The sequence below is a fragment of the Mastigoproctus giganteus genome, chromosome 14, assembly GCF_048544385.1.
Source record: "Mastigoproctus giganteus isolate SK-2022 chromosome 14, ASM4854438v1, whole genome shotgun sequence".
Taxonomy (NCBI): domain Eukaryota; kingdom Metazoa; phylum Arthropoda; class Arachnida; order Uropygi; family Thelyphonidae; genus Mastigoproctus; species Mastigoproctus giganteus.
The window spans coordinates 120,923,866-120,945,922 of record NC_143588.1 but is presented as its reverse complement, the minus strand read 5'-3'; the positions used below and the strand labels follow the sequence as shown (position 1 = coordinate 120,945,922).

General features: G+C 38.8%; 1 long non-coding RNA gene across 1 annotated transcript in view; it reads right to left on the bottom strand.

Moving 5' to 3' along the window:
- The window catches only part of LOC150075693 (uncharacterized), a 73,216-nt gene extending 62,542 nt beyond the window's left edge, over positions 1-10,674 (bottom strand). The window contains exon 1 of the long non-coding RNA XR_016547888.1: positions 10,585-10,674. This is a non-coding gene — a long non-coding RNA (uncharacterized LOC150075693). The remainder of the gene's footprint in view (positions 1-10,584) is intronic.
- Positions 10,675-22,057: the final 11,383 nt, after the last annotated feature.

The window sequence follows — 22,057 nt, the reverse complement described above, 5'->3', positions numbered from 1 at the left end:
TGTGGTACTACACTGACAGTGGTAGAGAATAAAAGGGACTTGGGGGTGATTGTGCAGGCAGATATGAAGTTCTCTGAGCAGTGCAGACGGGCTGCAAGAGTAGCTCATGGAGTATTGTCAATGATATACAGGAATTTTTCCAGCAGGGATAAGGAGGTGATTATTTCATTGTATAAGGCAATGGTCAGGCCACACCTAGAGTACTGTATACAGGTCTGGAGGCCTCATTTCAAGAAGGATGTAGAGCTGCTGGAACGAGTACAGAGAAGGGCAACAAGATTAGTGAATGGAACAAAGGGGTGCTCTTACGAAGAAAGGCTTAAGTTTTGCAAATTACAGTGTCTGGAGACTAGGCACCAGCGAGGTGATCTGATAGAGGTGTATAAAGCCTTGAATGGTTTAAGCATGCTCAATGCTGATGGGATTCTTCCTCTAGCTCAGAAAAATCACCTGAGAGGGCATAAATTCAAATTGAGGAAAGACAGATGTAGGATAGACGTGCGGAAATTTGCCTTTAGCCAGCGGGTGGTTGGTTGGTGGAACAGACTGCCATCCCTTATGGTGGAGGTTGATAGCCTAAATAAGTTTAAGGCTCAGTTGGAGAGGTATTTTGAACGAACAGAGGGGTGAAGTGGAAGTGGGTTTTTTTTTTTTTTTTTTTTTTTGGCTGATGCTGCATAAGCTTGCTTTCTTGCATCAAATGCCTCTACTAATGCTAATGCTAATATCCACAAATTTAAATTCTCCATTATAAGACATTCTGATTTAATGGCCCACTATTTCAATATGTAGAGTTGTTTGTTATACTCATCACAGTCATTAGGCCTATACTACACTCCTAACTTAGTTTTTCCCAGCAATAAACTAACTTAGTTTCCTAACTTAGTTTTGTCACACCAATCTGACTTAACATTGCATTGGCCAACTGGATGTACCATCTCACATTTAATATGCACCTTAAACAAGAGCATACCCTCCCATCCTGCTGTCCTTTCTGTATGTATTTATATATCCCATATTACGCAGCAGCCATATGTAAGTAAGGACTTCATTAAAGGATTCCCTTCAAAATATAGTGTTCAGGCCAGACCCAATGTACTGCCACTGTAGTTAAAAATTGAGATTTGGCAGTGACACAAATTATAGAATTATACACTACACATATGGTGTAGTGTAGAAATAACAAGAGTAATTGGGAAAAATTTATTTAATAAGTATACTGTCAATTTAGTGAAGAAGTCGAGCCCTATTTACAGTATATAGATCAAGCCTGTTGCATTCTTGGGTCAGCGAGTAATTATAGTGATAGATACAAATGCAAAATCTTATGTGGGGCATTCCAGAAACTGACATATGAGGAGATTTACTTGACAGTACAATAGAGAGTAATAGACTATATGTCATAAATGAGTTAGGGCAATTAGCCATATATTTTACGATACTGGGGGAATTTTTTATTGATGTAACATTAGCTACACAGTCAATTGTTGCAAAGGTTATGGATTGGCAGGTAAGAGAATGATGGATGAGTAACCACCACTTTATCATGTGTCAGATATGGGACCGGCCGGCATCGAATAGATCATATCAGTTTGCTGAACATGATATAAAATGGGAGATCAACAAAAAAAAAAAAAAAAAAACCCACAGACTTCACCCATCCATACCCTCAAAGAATTTGTCTAGTTCTTTCTTGAAATTCAAACTATCCACTTCCAAAACTAGAATCACAACAATCAACCACTCATTGGCGGAAAGCAAACTTCTGCACATCTATTATTATTATTATTATAACAAATTTGTACAAAACTGTTGTAAAGGAAGAATTACAACTTGTTGTCAAGAAATTTACTTTTCTTAACAAGTTCATTTATTGTAAACGAATTCTCTTGATAAATAAAATTGTATTGTATTGTATTATTAATATTATTATTATTATTAGCTATATGGTGCAAGGAAGCCTGAGGCTTTTGCTGCACCAGTTGGGGGGGGGCTCCTGAGTTACCCAGAGAGATAGAGAGAGAGAAGTAGAAGGGAATTACCAAGAAAGAGAAGAATGATGATATCCAGCTCAGGAGTTCATGTGTGTGCCAAGGGTGTGCCAAGCCCATACTCACCAGATATGAGCCCCCTAGGGTTGATATATAATATACACACACACACACACACACACACACACACACACACAGAATCGGATTAGCCAGAAAATTGAGTAGGGTGGCCACAAAATAAAATAAATTACTTAAGGGTGCCATCATTAAAAAAAAATGGTCGAAAACTACTGGGCTAGTGAAGTTGCCACATTACTTGAGCAGAAAAAGGTAGCATGGAAAGGTTACAGAGCAATAAAAAGTACTGAAGCCTATAACAGCTACAAGGTGATGTGTAATAGAGCCACAGAAAATGTTTGACAGGCAAAGGCAGTTTATGAGAAATCACTAGCAAACAGAGCAAAGAGGAGGGATAAAGAATTCTTCACATATATAAATGCCAAGAAGAGCAGGACAAACTAGATCGGACCTTTATGTAAGGGAAAGGGGATAGTAATAAATACACCAGCTGCCGTTGCAGATGAACTCAACAGTTATTTTGCATCGATATTTACAAACGAAAAGCCTTTTGTGGCAATGGGAAACTGTGGGAGCGAAGTTAAAATATATGTAATTAATGATATTGAAATTTCGCAAGATTATTTAATGAAAAAACTTTCGAACCTACAGACCAGTAAGGCTCCTGGAGTTGATGGAATATACCCTATAATCTTAAGGGAGGCGGCAAGCGAGTGCATTGAACCGTTGAAGCTAATTATGCGAGCATCACTAGACTCTGGAGAGATTCCCTTGGATTGGAAAAGTGCAAATGTATCTCCCATACATAAGGGTGGCTCTAAAAGTGAAGTTGGAAATTATAGACCTGTCGGTCTGACTTCAATAGTAGGGAAAATCATGGAGGCAATGATCAAGGGTGGAATTCAGGATCATTTGGATCGAACTGAAATTCTCAAGGATACTCAGCATGGTTTTGTAAAGGGAAAATCATGTTTAACAAATCTGGTTCGCTATTTCGAAAGGGTCACTCACGAGCTGGATTTAGAGAATAATTTCGATATTGTTTATTTAGATTTCAGCAAAGCTTTTGACTCAGTCCCACATGAGCGGTTGCTTTATAAGCTGGAACAGGTTGGAATCACTGGGAAAATCCTTAGATGGATAGAAGGATGGCTTCAGGGCAGGAGGCAGAGGGTTGTGATAAATGGCTATTCCTCAGATTGGGTTGATGTAAGAAGTGGGGTTCCCCAAGGATCAGTATTAGGGCCACTGTTGTTTTTAATTTTCATAAACGACATTGATGAAGGGATAGAGGGCGTGATGTCAAAATTTGCAGATGATGTTAAAATTGGTAGAGTAGTTAATGATCACTGTCAAGCTGAGCTTCTTCAGAGAGACCTAGATAGACTTCAGGAATGGTCAGAAAAATGGCAGCTATGCTTTAATCCAACAAAGTGTAAGGTATTACACCTGGGAAACAGTAATCCCAAAAAAACTTATTCATTTGGTGGAGTTCAACTAAACCCAGTACTGGAGGAAAGGGACTTGGGTGTTACGATACGGTCAGACATGAAATTCTCTGAGCATTGTAAACAGGTTGCAAGGAAGGCCCATAGTGTCCTATCGATGATCTATCAAACTTTTGCAAGTAGAGATAGGGACGTGATAATCCCATTATATAAGGCTTATGTTAGACCACACTTGGAATACTGTGTTCAAGTATGGAGACCGCACCTAAAGAAAGACATCGAGCTTCTTGAAAGGGTGCAAAGAAGGGTAACTCGCCTGGTGAGATCGGCAAAAGGGCGTCCTTATGAAGAAAGACTTCGAATATGTGGGTTGCAGAGTTTGGAAACTAGACACCTTAGAGGAGATTTGATTGAGGTGTTTAAGGCTCTGAGAGGCATCAGTAAAATGAATGAGGACGAAATTTTCAAGATTATAAATGATGCTAGAACTAGGGGACATAAATTCAAGTTATGGGGAGAAATGTTTAGATTGGACTGCAGGAAGTTTTATTTTAGCCAGCGAGTTATAAATTACTGGAATAAGTGGCCTTCATGGGTGGTAGAGGCCGACAGTTTGGGGAAATTCAAAGGTCATCTGGATAGTACTTTCGGGTAAGGGAAGCGCATAGGATGATAGGTTTAATTTCCTTTTTTTTATTTATTTATTATTATTTTTTTATTAATTATTATTATTTATTTTTTATTTATTTTTTATCATTGTTTTATTCGTTTTTTTTTTTTTTTTTTTGGCTGGTGCAGCATAAGCCATAGGCTTTCTTGCACCATGCAGCCATTACTAATACTAATACTAATAATAGTGTTTGTATATAACACAATTTCTGTTTACTTTTAATATTGCCTATTCATTTTTTTTATTGAGTGACATCACCAACCCAATTAATGGAATTTTGGTTAGAAGAGGTGGAATTAATTTAGAAATATATTTCTTCCTAATATTGTATAATACTTTATTATTTTATCCCAAATATCCTATTTCATTAAAGCTATTGGTGTCTTATTGTCTGGTAAACAACATTTTCAGTTTTGTTAAGATGATTCTAGTTTTTTTCCACTGTAGTCGACCAACCTAAGACAGTCACTTCTCTATAAACATGCCTGGCATGTTTATAGAGAAGTGAGATTCATGTGAGATTTAAACACAGTTTGTGTTACTCCAGGCACAAAAAAAAAAAAAAAAAAAATACTATTATTATTACAAACCATGTTCTTGAAAGTAAAGGTTTACAAAATAATTTATCTATCAAATGGTAAGGATCTTTTGATTGAATTTTTTTTTTCACCATCAAAGATATAAGAAGTTTGATTTTATTGTAACCGTTTGAATGGTTTGCATACACATCATCAGAATAAATGGGGAAAATACTTTTCCAGCATTATCTGGCTGTAGCAGAATCATGATCACTACCCAAATACTGTCAGTTTCAAAACATCTGTCATCTCTGTCTTCGGAATTATTTGGTTCCAGATGTGTCAGGAGGCAGTAGGAGCCTTAGGAAAAATAGCCTCACTGGATTGGCCCTTCCTCTTTTCTATAACTCATGGTAATGATCTGCTCCCTTACCTCAAATGTATATTTGTTAATTCACTTAGTTTTAGCTGAGTTTCACTTTCAGCAATTCAATTCTTTTAAAATGCAACATCGCAAATGAAATGTGGCAAATGCAACATGGTGGAAAATGTAAATGTCTTGCAATCTGAGAGACTGCACTGTACTAACCTACTCAACAATTCTGTACAGTGGGATCAACTGACGATGTTACCAACAGTAAATTCTAAGTGGGAAGCATTCAAGGAATTAATCGTGGATGCTACTAAAAGTTTCATACCTATTAAGAAATATTGTTCAAGGTTTAGGCCTAAATGGTTATCAAATTAACTAATGAGACTTGTAACAGAGAAGAAAAATGCATGGGATGCATATAAATTATCAAGCGATTCAGAAGTCTATGGCAGATATAAGCTAGTCTGTAATCAGGTCAGAAAGGAAGTTAGGCAGGCAAAGGCAGATTACGAGAAATCCTTGGCAAAATATGCTAAGAAAAACCTAGCTTTGCTGCTCTGGTCTGAGTCATGATTTCGATTCAATTTCAATTTCAGTACAAAACAAAACTTATATCCCAATGCAGTTATAACACTATATATCTATATATATTTTTTCAGTATCGAGTATTATCTCTGAGTTTCGTTATGTATTAATTAATAATGTTACGTTTGTAAAATCTAAGTCGTTATATGTATTTAGTTAAAAAAGCACAATTTAATTGACAATGAAGTTTAACAAGATTAATAAATTTTACTGATTAATTGATAATATTATATACTATCCTTGCTTGACTCCTTTCTCTATTTCAAATTTCTCTGTTTTGAGGTTGTTGAATTTTACTATTGCTCTTGTGTTTTTGTAGAAATTGTTTGCAAACATGATTCTTTCATGATCAAGTGGGATTTTTTGTAGTTGCTTCATTAAATTTTCTCTGTTTACAGAGTCAAATGCCTGCTTGAAATCCTATTTGCATTACTTTGGTTTTAAATGGTTTTGAATCATAAACAGTTGTGTATATATGTATATATTTTTAAATGTATACAAATTGAATTTATATGTTTTTAATTGTAAAATGTTCAGTTGAACAGTTAAGTTTTTCTTTATGTCCTCAAAACGCTGAAAGAGATTTCATCCTGAATGATGAAAGGTGGAAAGAGAAAGGAGTCTGGATGGTTGATCAGTATTATGCCCGATGCCATGGTTTGTCAGAAATGTTTTCACAAGTGCAGAATGGGTGGCACATTGTCATACAAGAACCAGCTGCCTTTCTCTCAAAATTCCAGCCTCACCTTGGAAATGTGCTTCAATAATCTTTGAAACACACCTGTATGGTTGCCATAGCTGAGTGGTCAGACAGGCACACGGGTGCATAAATACACATGACATGAGTGACTGGAGGTCAAGCCCATGACAGCTAAATATGTGCTGTTTCTTGTGTTCTGTCTATCTTGTGAACTCCTCTGACCGTTTGGTCGTCCCGGAGTATAAACAGAAAATTTAAATTTATTATGTAGAAAAAAAAAAAAAAGCAAACTGCAGCCATTATCAACCCACTGCAGGATGGAAGCCTCTTCGGCAATTCATGCTGAGGGAAATGGACCATAATCTGCCATGCAGGTCCAGTGTAGGTTGGCAGATTGGCCGTATTAGCAGTCAGGGGCTTGAACCCTGATCTACTTAAAGAGCGTGTACTGCTGCACTCCTGCTTCTGATCACTTGACTACAGAGGCTGTATTTATTAGAATGCATTGACACTCCCCCCTTCAGGCATAAATTCCTTGTGAATTATACCTGTTTGTCAAAAAATATTATCAGCATTGTCTTAATCATAGATTTCTTAACATACTTTTAACCTTAAACTTAACTTTTTGGGTCTTGGTGATGACTTTGAAGTCCACTGCATGCTCTGATGTGTCATTTCTGGGTGGTACTGAAACCCAATACTCATCTCCAGTGACAATACAGTCAAGGAAATTAGGATTGTCTTGACAAAAATCTGGTTGAAGTTTTTGCATGATGACACTCTTTGTTGCTTCTGCTCCTCTGTGAGGTTAGGTACCACAGATTTTGCACAAACCTTCCTTTTCCCTAAAACTTCATGCAGAATTTAACAAATCTTCTACTTATCAATATCCAACTCGTCAGCTGTCATTGGGTCGAACAATGATTTCTTGCCATAATTTCCTGAACTTTTCCACTGTTTCCATTTCAAGAGGTTAACAGAGACCCCCACTTCTTCGATCATTGCAAATATGTTCATCTCTGAACCGCTTATACCATTAAAACACATACAACTTAATGTTTCATCGCCATAAAGAGTTTTTAACATTTCACACGTTTCTGTTGCAGATTTTCCCAGCTGAAAGCAAAATTTGATATTCATTAATTGCTCACTTTCAAAATCATGACATGGAACTTTAATGCTACTAATGAAACTCATTACTTGCAACGTGTCACCCTACTGGACAATCACTATACCACCACTCTTAGAGGAAGTATGAACCACAACATGCCACTTCTGTAATTTTCAAACTAATTGAACATTACCGCAACAGTACAAGTCTGGGATCTTTATTACCACACTTCTTATTTCCCTGACAGTAGAATCACCGATAATAACTACCTCCTGTGGGACCAGTGCATTCTGTCTTTGAGATTGCCACTGTGTTGTCTTAAGTGTGCGTAAGCTTTGGCATTGAGGTGGGCAGTGTGAGTTTGATGGGGTCCCATTTTCATTGCTTCGAGGAGCAATGAAAATGGAAACCCTTTTTCATGCAAAAGAGAAAACTTGGTTTTCTCTTTTGCTCTCGGCGTTAGTTTTCTTCCAAACAGCTGTTCACTCTGTACAAATTGCAAATCTGCCCTACCATGGAATATTGTTCCCACATCTGGGGCAGTGCCCCCAAAACCTGTCTCAGGCTTCTAGATTCCATTCAGAAGAGAGCAGTTAGGTTAATTAATGACTGCTCTCTAACAGTCTCTCCACTCTGTCTTATAGACGTACTGTTTCTGCTGCATGCTTTTTCTGCAGATACTTCCATATGCACCGTTCTTCTGAATTGGCTTCTATAATTCTCACTCTTTCTTTCAAAACAGTCCGAACATGTACCGCCATCAGCCAACGTCTATTTACTGTCCAACTTCAAACTCACAGAACCAACTTTTCATCTTCCTCGTTTATTCATTCAACTGCCGTTTTCTGTAACAACCTTCCTTCCTTCATACGTATTTCCTGAAAATTAAAATTTACAGAAGTTCAAGTCTACTGTCAACAAATATCTTTTTCATCTTCTCAACCTCCAACCCAAGCACTGTACGAAGTACTATAGGTTCTAATACCTCTCGTGCTTGGGGTTTTCATAAAAAAAAAAAAAAAAACATTTCAGATGAGCCACAATCCCTGAACAAGTAGCACATATTTTAAGGCCTTAATTTGTAGGGGAACTTTTTTTTTTTTTTTTTTTTTTTGGTAGTTGTTGGCGCATCGGCTTCTGTGGCCATAATGCACCTCCCAAGGTTTTTGCAGTACTTTGATCCAAGCCCGAGGCGGGATTCGAACCCGCGACCTTTGGGTTGCCAGGCAGGCACTTTACCCACCCGGCTAGCCCGGTCGGCTGTAGGGGAACTGCCCCTTGCAGTTCTCCCCAGAGCCACAGAACTCTTACTATTTTGTTCTGCTGCTCTGGTCTGAGGCATTTCCATTTAAATTTAATTTAAATGGAAATGTGTTTTAATTTGATAATATTAAACTAAGAGATAACTAATGCAATTATTTACTTACAATAGCTGCAGAATTCCCTCTTACTCAAAGTCTAGTTATTCAGTAATTTTGGAGCCCAGGTGAGAATTTTATCAAATTAACCCAAATAACCACTGCACAATTAGTTTTTAATTAAAATACAACAAAAAAAAGAAGTTTTTAAGTAAAATGGAACCACTTGTATGATGTATGTGAACGAATGGTTAGACGTTGAAAGACACTCAGATAAAAAAAAAAAAATCAAGTGGCCTATATTTGATTACTATTATTTTCATTAAAGAAAAAAAAAAATTCAGAAAAAGCATCATGGATCAAATTTTGCTATTGGCAACAATAATGGACCATAAACTCAATACCATCATTCTTCTTTCTTGGCGATTCCAGTTCTACTTTTGATACTCTCTTTCATGGTAACTTGGGATTTTTTTTTTTTTTTTTGCTGGTGCAGAATAAGCCTCAGGCTTCCTTGCACCATGTAGCTAATAATAATAATAATCAAAGCCACATTAAAAACCGTTTATAAACCGCCATAATACACTTCTATCCAGTGGTTAGAGATGCAGCGCAGTAGCACATGCTCTGAGTAGACCAGGTTCAAACCCCTGACTGCAAAATACAGTCGATCTGCCAACCCGGTGGGGACCAGAGTGGCAGATTGTGGTCCATTTCCCTCAATATGAATTGTTGAGGTTTCCATCCTGCAGTGGATTGTAATGCTGTAGTTTACCCTTTTTTCTCCCCTTTAATGAGTTTGAATAATGTATCCACAGCCACAGTGAAATTATCGCAAAAAAAAAAGTTACCTTTTCTTCCTTGACCTTTAACTCCATGCACAACTGTGCAAAGGTACTTGGGGGCCCTGGATGTAAATGGGGTTAAGGGGCCTCGTTTATTTATGTTGAGACTTTGACAGTTCCCTGGATATATGTGGTGCCTGGGTGCCCATCACAATTTGGCATCCAGGGCCAATTGAAATTTGGCTCCCCCATTAAAATTTTCTTCATATGTGTATGAAAGTTTCAGGTTTTCAGGCGCCCTTTGAACGTTGACGCCAGGGGAAAATGCAAGCAATCACCCTCCGAATTGGGGGTCCCCCGATGCGCCGCATCCGATGAATTCCCCATTTGTACAATATATAGATTAAAATATTGTACACACACGCCAAAAATATTTCATTGTTAACAATTTTACTTTCAAAAGGTAATTTGCTTTTATGAAGTTGCGGTAAAATTAGATCGAAATACGAGCTCGTAAATCAAATGTCCGGCATTAAAAACTTTTGCTTTCAAGATCCAAAGTTCGTAACCACGAGCTCACTCTACAGCACTTTCCAGTTTTAACACCAGAGGGATCTCGTATTTCTCTATATCACAGAGAAATGGCCACAGTTTCGCTGTCAACGAGGTAGCCACGAACGTTGCCTGCTATTAGTTAAGCTCTTAAAATTTTAAGAGGGGCAGCAACTGGATGTGAAATGTGCAGGAGGGTAGAAATATAATTCATATTACAATCATTTATTGGTGTTCCACTAATTCTATGTTCAGATTTACGGGTTACAGCAAACAAGGGGAAATACACCGTATAACTCTCCTTCCCCCCCAACACTAAAGAGTTCTATGTCCTTTTATATTTACGTTTCATAAAATAAGGATTTTATCAACCTTTCGTGCATCATTTTGCCAATACAGAAATCGATAATGTTACCTTGTAAGCGACCTAATCGTTTCAAATTACTGTCTGTATCATCGAAATGGGCGTTCTGCTCAAAACACCACGACCCTCTGTACAAAAGGCCGTGGCTGGTATGGAGGGTTGTGCGAATACGAAACGAACGTATTTCTTGCATCTAAAATTTCTAAATGTAACTTTATTTTATTTAAGTTCTGACTGACAAAATAAAATAATACATCTGAAAGTGACTGATTTTTTTCCCGTTAACACGACTGCAAACAGAATACAATTATATCCGATATGCGAATGTGTAGTGCCCTTTTCATTCATTTCTTTTAAATTCCACGTTTTAAAAACTAGAAGATTGAAGAGACTAATTGTATAATGTTTAATTTTTATGCGCACAATGTTTTTTTTTTATTTTCACCAGAATTAGTGAAATTTTTGTTTCATTTACAGGTGTAAATACAGCATATTAAATTTTCAAATTTTTGATTAAAAAAATTAAAAGTGTATATAATAAATAAATCCATGTTAAGTATTGGCATCCTCCAAGCAGAATTCAGTAAACAGACAAAAAGTTTTGAGAAATAAAAGAAAGTTGGGCACCTTCCAGGTTCAGTCAGCATTTTTGTTAAAGAGCATAAGCATTGCAGGGCTATGTTGTGCATGACACGGTCTCATTTTGCCTTTTCTGTGTGAAATGTTTGTTTTTTGCCTAGTAGGTGCTGTAACTGTATATGGAAAAAGGGCAGCTACAGCAATTGTATGATGGAGATTTTTCCTGAGATTATCTTGTGCAGAACTTAAATCCAGAATGCTCCTTACAAGAGGGCCTGGATATATTATTATTTGAATTGAAATTATTATTTGAATTGAAATTAAAGAAAGAGAATGCAGGTGGCATTCTAAAAAAAAAAACTCAAAAGCCTGGTTGCCATCCCTCCCCCTTACGATGATATCCGGATATGCCACTGCTTTCACAAATGTTTATAAAACATAAAATCAAAGTGTGTTTTATTCTCTGATAGAAGTTGCATTTTGATCATTATTATAAATAAATATTTTAAGAAGTGAGCTTATCAAACTAGTAGCATACCCAAAGCTTTATATATCTTTAAATAGTGAACTGAAATACCTGTTCCTTACCTGACATGTTAGGTATAAAAGAGATGTACTATTAATAAATTTAATAATTATAATGCAAGAAAAAATCCACCATCTAAAAATAAGAATGTGGAATTTTTGTTCAGCCATAAAGGAAGCAAGCTTCTAATGCATCAATCAAGACAAAAACACTCCCACATCGCTGCTACCCTCCAATAATTTGTCCTTGAATTTATTCAAACTGGCTACCTCTACATCACCATCCTTCCTCAGTTTGAATTTATGTCTCCTAATGTGTACAGTCTGAGGAAGAGGAAGATTGCCATCAGTCAGCTTTGAGCTTCCTCAATCCTCAATAATTATTAAATTCCATTCACACATGAGGAGTTATTCAGCGAGGGGAATGCCAGAGGTGTATTCAACTCTAGCAGTAAGCTACAGAATCTTGAAATAACTGGGAGTAAAGTGGAGGAGAAACTGTTGAAGATAAACACAAGAAAGGCACCTAGGGTGGATGGGATCTATCCAGTTATATTAAAGGAGGCAGCAAAGGAAGTAAGCAAACCCTTAGCCATAATTATGAGAGCTTCCTTGGACTCAGGGGAGGTACCCATAGACTGGAAATGTGCAAATGTGACCCCAATTCACAAATGAGGATCAAAGGCTGACACAAGTAATTATAGAACTGTGAGCTTAACTTCTGTTCCAGGAAAATTAATGGAGGCACTGGTTAAAGAAGCACTGCAGGATCATTTAGACAAGACTTCAGTTATAGCTCAGACACAGCATGGTTTTGTTAAGGGGAAGTCTTGCCTGACCAACTTGATTGGATACTATGATGCAGTCACAAAAGAACTGGATGCAGGGAATAACTTTGATATTATATACTTGGATCTTAGAAAGGCTTTTGATACTGTTGCACATGGAAGACTGCTACACAAATTGGAGCAGTGTGACATTGGAGGCAAATTGCTGCTATGGATAAAGGGGTGGTTGAGGGGGAGAAGACAGAGAGTGGTAATCAATGGACACTGCTCATCGTGGACTGATGTTATTAGTGGAGTCCCTCAGGGCTCAGTGTTGGGTCCATTATTGTTTTCTGTATTTATAAATGATATTGATGATGGTATATCGGGCTTAATGTCCAAGTTTGCAGACGATACAAAGGTTGGCAGGGTTGTCAAGGACACTACTGACACTATGCTGCTGCAACAGGATCTGGAAAGGTTGAGCAGATGGGCTGAGAGGTGGCAAATGAAGTTTAACATTGACAAATGTAAAGTACTACACATGGGAAACAGCAACCCCAGAGCAACGTATCAACTCTGTGGTACTACACTGACAGTGGTAGAGAATGAAAGGGACTTGGGGGTGGTTGTGCAGGCAGATATGAAGTTCTCTGAGCAGTGCAGACGGGCTGCAAGAGTAGCTCATGGAGTATTGTCAATGATATACAGGAATTTTTCCAGCAGGGATAAGGAGGTGATTATTCCATTGTATAAGGCGATGGTCAGGCCACACCTAGAGTACTGTATACAGGTCTGGAGGCCTCATTTCAAGAAGGATGTAGAGCTGCTGGAACGAGTACAGAGAAGGGCAACAAGATTAGTGAATGGAACAAAGGGGTGCTCTTACGAAGAAAGGCTTAAGTTTTGCAAATTACAGTGTCTGGAGACTAGGCACCAGTGAGGTGATCTGATAGAGGTGTATAAAGCCTTGAATGGTTTAAGCATGCTCAATGCTGATGGGATTCTTCCTCTAGCTCAGGAAAATCACCTGAGAGGGCATAAATTCAAATTGAGGAAAGACAGATGTAGGATAGACGTGCGGAAATTTGCCTTTAGCCATCGGGTGGTTGGTTGGTGGAACAGACTTCCATCCCTTGTGGTGGAGGTTGATAGCCTAAATAAGTTTAAGGCTCAGCTGGACAGGTATTTTGAACGAATAGAGGGGTGAAGTGGAAGTGGGTTTTTTTTTTTTTTTTTGGGCTGATGCTGCATAAGCTTGCTTTCTTGCATCAAATGCCTCTACTAATGCTAATGTTAATCCATTCAAAGCCTGAAAAACCTCAATCAGATCGCCCCACATTTGACTAGTTTCAAAACACTGCAGTGTGCAGCACTGAAGCCTGTCTTGGTAAGACTAACGTTTCATTCCCTTCAGCAATCTCATTGCCCTTCCTCTGTACCCATTTCAACAGATCTACATCCTTCCTAAAATGAGGCCTCTGGACCTGTATGCAGCCTGACCATTGCCTTATACAAAAGAATTATCATTTACTTGTCTCTAATAGCAAAGTTCCTGTATATCACAGACAAAACTCCATGAATTTTCCTGGCAGCCTGTCTGAATTGCTCAGAGAACTTCATTAGCATTAGCATTAGCGTTAGCATTAGTAGAGGCATTTGATGCAAGAAAGCAAGCTTATGCAGCATCAGCCAAAAAAAAAAAAAAAAAAAAAAAAAAACCACTTCCACTTCACCCCTCTGTTCGTTCAAAATACCTGTCCAGCTGAGCCTTAAACTTATTTAGGCTATCAACCTCCACCACAAGGGATGGAAGTCTGTTCCACCAACCAACCACCCGCTGGCTAAAGGCAAATTTCCGCACGTCTATCCTACATCTGTCTTTCCTCAATTTGAATTTATGCCCTCTCAGGTGATTATTCTGAGCTAGAGGAAGAATCCCATCAGCATTGAGCATGCTTAAACCATTCAAGGCTTTATACACCTCTATCAGATCACCTCGCTGGTGCCTAGTCTCCAGACACTGTAATTTGCAAAACTTAAGCCTTTCTTCGTAAGAGCACCCCTTTGTTCCATTCACTAATCTTGTTGCCCTTCTCTGTACTCGTTCCAGCAGCTCTACATCCTTCTTGAAATGAGGCCTCCAGACCTGTATACAGTACTCTAGGTGTGGCCTGACCATCGCCTTATACAATGGAATAATCACCTCCTTATCCCTGCTGGAAAAATTCCTGTATATCATTGACAATACTCCATGAGCTACTCTTGCAGCCCGTCTGCACTGCTCAGAGAACTTCATATCTGCCTGCACAACCACCCCCAAGTCCCTTTCATTCTCTACCACTGTCAGTGTTGTACCATAGAGTTGATACGTTGCTCTGGGGTTGCTGTTTCCCATGTGTAGTACTTTACATTTGTCAATGTTAAACTTCATTTGCCACCTCTCAGCCCATCTGCTCAACCTTTCCAGATCCTGTTGCAGAAGCATAGTGTCAGTAGTGTCCTTGACAACCCTGCCAACCTTTGTATCGTCTGCAAACTTGGACATTAATCCCGATATACCATCATCAATATCATTTATAAATACAGAAAACAATAATGGACCCAACACTGAGCCCTGAGGGACTCCACTAATAACATCAGTCCACGATGAGCAGTGTCCATTGATTACCACTCTCTGTCTTCTCCCCCTCAACCACCCCTTTATCCATAGCAGCAATTTGCCTCCAATGTCACACTGCTCCAATTTGTGGAGCAGTCTTCCATGTGCAACAGTATCAAAAGCCTTTCTAAGATCCAAGTATATAATATCAAAGTTATTCCCTGCATCCAGTTCTTTTGTGACTGCATCATAGTATCCAATCAAGTTGGTCAGGCAAGACTTCCCCTTAACAAAACCATGCTGTGTCTGAGCTATAACTGAAGTCTTGTCTAAATGATCCTGCAGTGCGTCTTTAACCAGTGCCTCCATTAATTTTCCTGGAACAGAAGTCAAGCTCACAGGTCTATAATTACTTGTGTCAGCCTTTGATCCTCCTTTGTGAATTGGGGTCACATTTGCACATTTCCAGTCTATGGGTACCTCCCCTGAGTCCAAGGAAGCTCTCATAATTATGGCTAAGGGTTTGCTTACTTCCTTTGCTGCCTCCTTTAATATAACTGGATAGATCCCATCCACCCCGGGTGCCTTTCTTGTGTTTATCTTCAACAGTTTCTCCTCCACTTTACTCCCAGTTATTTCAAGATTCTGTAACTTACTGCTAGAGTTGAATACACCTCTGGCATTCCCCTCGCTGAATAACTCCTCATGTGTGAATGTCGATGCAAAATATTCATTTAGTTTGTTAGCCACCTGAGCAGGATCATCAACACTTGACCCATCAATATCAAGTGGACCAATCTGATTCATCCCTTTCCTTCTAGAGTTTACATAAGTAAAGAACTCTTTGCTGTTTTTCTTTGCATCCCTTGCCAAGGATTTCTCGTAATCTGCCTTCGCCTGCCTAACCTCCTTTGTAACTTGGTTGCATATCAACTTGTATCTATCATAGGCTTCTGTGTCATGTGTTAATTTGTAAGTATCCCATGCATTTTTCTTCTCTGCCATATGTCTCATTAGTTCATCTGACATCCATTTTGGCCTAAACCTTGAACAATATTTCTTAGTTGGTATGTAAAGCCTAGTAGCTTCCAAGATAAGTTCTTTGAATGCTTCCCATTTTGAATTTGCTGTTGGTAACATCATCAGTTGGTCCCACTGTATAGAATTTAAATACTGTCTCAGTCCATCGTAGTCGCCTTTACGGAAGCAATAACCCTTCCCTTTACCCCTAATGGTAGTTACCTCTTTGAGTAAATCCCACTTCAGCACACTGTGATCACTGCCACCTAGTGGTTCATTTATCTGCAGATTCTTAATGCATGAAGAATCACTGCTGATAATCAAATCAAGAGTATTACTCCCTCTAGTTGCCTCCCGAACATGCTGATGTAGAAAACAATCATCCAATAAATCCACAAAAGCCCTGCTAGTGTGTGAGTATCCAGCCTCCAAATTCCAGTCAATATCTGGGAAATTAAAATCTCCCATTATAAGACACTCTGATTTACTGGCCCACTCTATTTCCCTGTACAGTTCCTTATTATACTCATCAGAGTCATTAGGCCTATAGCACACTCCTACTCTCAATTTTGATCTCCCAATGTTTATGTCACACCAAACTGACTCCACACTGCACTGTTCAGCGATGTCGGCTGGCTTCACTTCCTTGGTTTTTATGTGTTTCTTAACTAATAGCATAACACCTCCCCCCTTCCTATCCTGTCTGTCCTTTCTGTAGACGTTGTACTCCCCAAATTGCAGTTCCGCATCCCTTATATCTGTGTGACACCACGTCTCTGATATCCCAACAATATCTGCCTTCGATGTTTTGAGCAATACCTCAAATTCATCAAATTTATTTACTAAACTCCTAGCATTGGTGTACACGCAAGTATACCTGCACCTGTTTCTATTCTTAGCTACCCTAACACAACCCATGTGTTTACTTGTACCACAATGGCTCCCAGCAGTCTCTGAAATACCATGCATCTTGTTTTTCAGGCTTCTGCTCATTCTAATAGAAGCAGTGCAAGAATCTCTTTCACCTCTGCCAGTGGCTACTGTCAATCTATTGGTCTATTCATATCTGATTGCACAGTTATCCCCAGGTCTTATTCATTTTCCACTGCTCTGAGTACTACCACACAGTTGTAGTGCTAAGGGGATTACTGCTACCAATATGCAGTACCTTGCATTTGTCAATATTAAACTTCAACTGCAATTTCTCAGCCCATTGGCGTAATTTGTTTAGATCTTGTTGCAGCAGCTTACCCTGATCACTGTCATTAACCACCCTGCCAACCTTTGTATAATATGCAGACATAGACTTTAAGTTTTCAGATGATACAAAGACATCGATATACCTTCATCAATATCATTAATAAATATAGAAGCAACAATGAGCCCGGCACTGAACCCTGGAAAATCCCAGTAATAACATTAATCCACGAAGAATAGTAACATTAGCATTTGTAATGGCAAACAATGTAAGAAAACAAGCATATACAGCATCATCAAAAAAAAAACAAAAAAAACCCAACACTTCCCATTTCACCTATCCATTCCCTCCAATAGTTTGGTTCTTTCTTGCATTTATTTAAGCTATCAACTTCCACAACAACAGATGGAAGTTTTATCCAGCAATCAACTACCTGCTGGCTAAAGACAAACTTCCACACATTTGTTTTGCAACTGCCCTTCCTCAGTATCAATTTACGCCCCCTCCTTCATGTGTGTGTGTGTGTGTATGCTTAGCAAGAGGAGGAATCCCATCAGCATTGAGCTTGCTCAATCCATTCAAAGCCTTAAACACCTCAACCAGATCACCTCCAGGTGCCTGATCCCCAGACACTGCAATTTGCAGAACTGAAGTCTTTCTTGTTAAGAGAATAAAATTCCTATATAACTTACCCTTAATGATACACTGCCACCCCCCCACAATTTGTACAGCAGCCTTTTATGTGTAATAGTATTAAAAGCTTTCTTTGAATATAGGTATATAATATCAAATTATTTTTTGCATCCAGTTCCTTTGTTACTGAAATATAATATCCAATCTGATTGGTCAGACAAGATTGCCTCTTAACTGATTTATGCTGTGAATGCCATATATAAGTGCATTCCTGTCTAGATGGTGTTCATTACTTCTGTAACCAGAGATTGCGTTATTTTCCCCGGAACAGAAGTTAAGCTAAAAGTTTTAAAATTACTCATGTCATCCTTTGGAAACCTCCTTTGTGAATTGTAGATACATTTGTACATCTCCGGTCCATAGGATCCTCTCCTTAGTTCAAAGATGTTATTATAATTATGGCTAATGGTTTGTTGTCTCCTTTAATATAATTGAATACATCCTGTCCACCCTGGGTGCCTTTTTCATGGTGAACTTCAACAAATAACCCCAGGGGCTCACATCTGGGGAGTATGAGCTTGGCACACCCAGGGTCCCGAGCTAGATATCATTCTTCTCTTTATTAGTAATTCCCTTCTACTTCTCTCTCTCTCTCTCTCTCTAACCCCCCCCCCCCCAGGGTAACTCAGAAATTTTTTGGCTGGTGCAGCATAAGCCTCAGGCTTCCTTGCACCATTTGGCTAATTATAATAATTCCTCTTCTGTATTTCTCTCAGTTATCACAAAATCATTTAACTGTCTGTTACATTCTGATTGAGGGGAATTCCCCTCAATAAAATTCCCTTCATTCATGCATGAATGTAGATGCAAAATACCTATTCAGTTTGTCAGCAATCTTGGCATGACCATCAACAGTTAAACCACCATTGTCAAGCGAACCAGTGTGATTCAACCTCTTCCTTTTACTGTTAATATAACTAAAGAAGCCTTTGCTACAGTTCTTGGTATTCCTTGCCAGCAACTTGTCACAATTTGCCTAACCTCTTTTGTGACTTGATTACAGACTAGTTTATATCTACTGTAGTCTTTTAAACCACCAGATAATTTATGAGCATTTTTCTTCTTGGCCACAAGTGTAGTCAGTTTATCTGAGATCCATTTAGGTCTCAGCCTTGAACAGTATCTGTTAATTGGTGTAAAAAGCCTAGTAGCTTCTATGATTACTTTCACAAATTCTTCTCATTTAGAATTTGTTGTTGTTAACTTGATGAGTTGATCCCACTGCATATAATTTAAAAACTATCTGAGACCACTGTAATCACCCTTACAGAAGCAAAAGAAAGCCCTTCTCTTTACTTTTGACAATAGTTATGTTTTTAAGTAAGCCCCACATTAGCACACTGTGTTCGCTGCCACCTAGAGGGTCTTTTACCTGCAGTTTCATAATGCTTGATGAGTCACTGTTATAATAATCAGAGCAAGAGTTTTGCTTGTTCTTGTTGCTTCTCCAACATGCTGCTATAGAAAATGATCTATTTGGAAATGATGCAAGAAAGCAAGCTTATACAGCATCTGGAAAAAAAAAAAACCCCAAGACATAAGACATTCTGATTTACTGCCCACTCTAGTTGTTTGTTATTCTAATCATTGTCATTAGGCCTATAACATACTGCTACTCTCATTTTTGTTGTCCCAGTGCTGATATCACAGCCAACTGACTCAACATTGTACTGGCCACTCATATTGATTGGATTCGTAGATTTAATGTGCTTCTTAACTAAGAGCATGACCTCCCCCCTTTTGTACACATTCTACTCCCCATATTTAAATTCTTCATTCCTTATGTGTGAGTGATACCACATCTTGGCTATCCCTAAAATGTCAGCATTTAATGATTTAAGCAGTACTTTATATTCGTCAAATTTATTTACTATTCTTCTAGGATTAGTGTACATGCAAGTATACATGCACCTGTTCTTACTCTTTGTTACCGTCACATAGCCTTTGTATTTGCTTGTTTCATGATGACCCATGACAGATCATGAAATCCCCGACACTTTGCTTTCTCGGCTACTGCATGTTTCACCTCTGCCTGCGACTCTGTTAATGTATTAGTCCGTGTATACACTAATCTAATCAGTTTTATGACTGGTAGTTTAGGGAATCACCCAAAACTTTATGCTAATGAAGAAGTTATTAAATGTGTATGCATATAATATTTTGCATTTTTGAAAATGAAGTTCATTATTTTAGGTATAAAACAAAGATAGTATTGATAATTCCAATAACAGTAATTAGCATTAGTAGAGGCATTTGATGCAAGAAAGCAAGCTTATGCAGCATCAGCCAAAAAAAAAAAAAAAAAAACCCCCTTCCACTTCACCCCTCTGTTCGTTCAAAATACCTGTCCAGCTGAGCCTTAAACTTATTTAGGCTATCAACCTCCACCACAAGGGATGGCAGTCTGTTCCACCAACCAACCACCCGCTGGCTAAAGGCAAATTTCCGCACGTCTATCCTACATCTGTCTTTCCTCAATTTGAATTTATGCCCTCTCAGGTGATTTTTCTGAGCTAGAGGAAGAATCCCATCAGCATTGAGCATGCTTAAACCATTCAAGGCTTTATACACCTCTATCAGATCACCTCGCTGGTGCCTAGTCTCCAGACACTGTAATTTGCAAAACTTAAGCCTTTCTTCGTAAGAGCACCCCTTTGTTCCATTCACTAATCTTGTTGCCCTTCTCTGTACTCGTTCCAGCAGCTCTACATCCTTCTTGAAATGAGGCCTCCAGACCTGTATACAGTACTCTAGGAGTGGCCTGACCATTGCCTTATACAATGGAATAATCACCTCCTTATCCCTGCTGGAAAAACTCCTGTACAGTATATCATTGACAATACTCCATGAGCTACTCTTGCAGCCCGTCTGCACTGCTCAGAGAACTTCATATCTGCCTGCACAATCACCCCCAAGTCCCTTTCATTCTCTACCACTGTCAGTGTAGTACCACAGAGTTGATACGTTGCTCTGGGGTTGCTTTTTCCCATGTGTAGTACTTTACATTTGTCAATGTTAAACTTCATTTGCCACCTCTCAGCCCATCTGCTCAACCTTTCCAGATCCTGTTGCAGCAGCATAGTGTCAGTAGTGTCCTTGACAACCCTGCCAACCTTTGTATCATCTGCAAACTTGGACATTAAGCTTGATATACCATCATCAATATCATTTATAAATACAGAAAACAATAATGGACCCAACATTGAGCCCTGAGGGACTCCACTAATAACATTAGTCCACGATGAGCAGTGTCCATTGATTACCACTCTCTGTCTTCTCCCCCTCAACCACCCCTTTATCCATAGCAGCAATTTGCCTCCAATGTCACACTGCTCCAATTTGTGTAGCAGTCTTCCATGTGCAACAGTATCAAAAGCCTTTCTAAGATCCAAGTATATAATATCAAAGTTATTCCCTGCATCCAGTTCTTTTGTGACTGCATCATAGTATCCAATCAAGTTGGTCAGGCATGACTTCCCCTTAACAAATCCATGCTGTGTCTGAGCTATAACTGAAGTCTTGTCTAAATGATCCTGCAGTGCTTCTTTAACCAGTGCCTCCATTAATTTTCCTGGAACAGAAGTTAAGCTCACAGGTCTATAATTACTTGTGTCAGCCTTTGATCCTCCTTTGTGAATTGGGGTCACATTTGCACATTTCCAGTCTATGGGTACCTCCCCTGAGTCCAAGGAAGCTCTCATAATTATGGCTAAGGGTTTGCTTACTTCCTTTGCTGCCTCCTTTAATATAACTGGATAGATCCCATCCACCCCGGGTGCCTTTCTTGTGTTTATCTTCAACAGTTTCTCCTCCACTTTACTCCCAGTTATTTCAAGATTCTGTAGCTTACTGCTAGAGTTGAATACACCTCTGGCATTCCCCTTGCTGAATAACTCCTCATGTGTGAATGTCGATGCAAAATATTCATTTAGTTTGTTAGCTACCTGAGCAGGATCATCAACAGTTGACCCATCAATATCAAGTGGACCAATCTGATTCATCCCCTTCCTTCTAGAGTTTACATAAGTAAAGAACTCTTTGCTGTTTTTCTTTGCATCCCTTGCCAAGGATTTCTCGTAATCTGCCTTCGCCTGCCTAACCTCCTTTGTAACTTGGTTGCATATCAACTTGTATCTATCA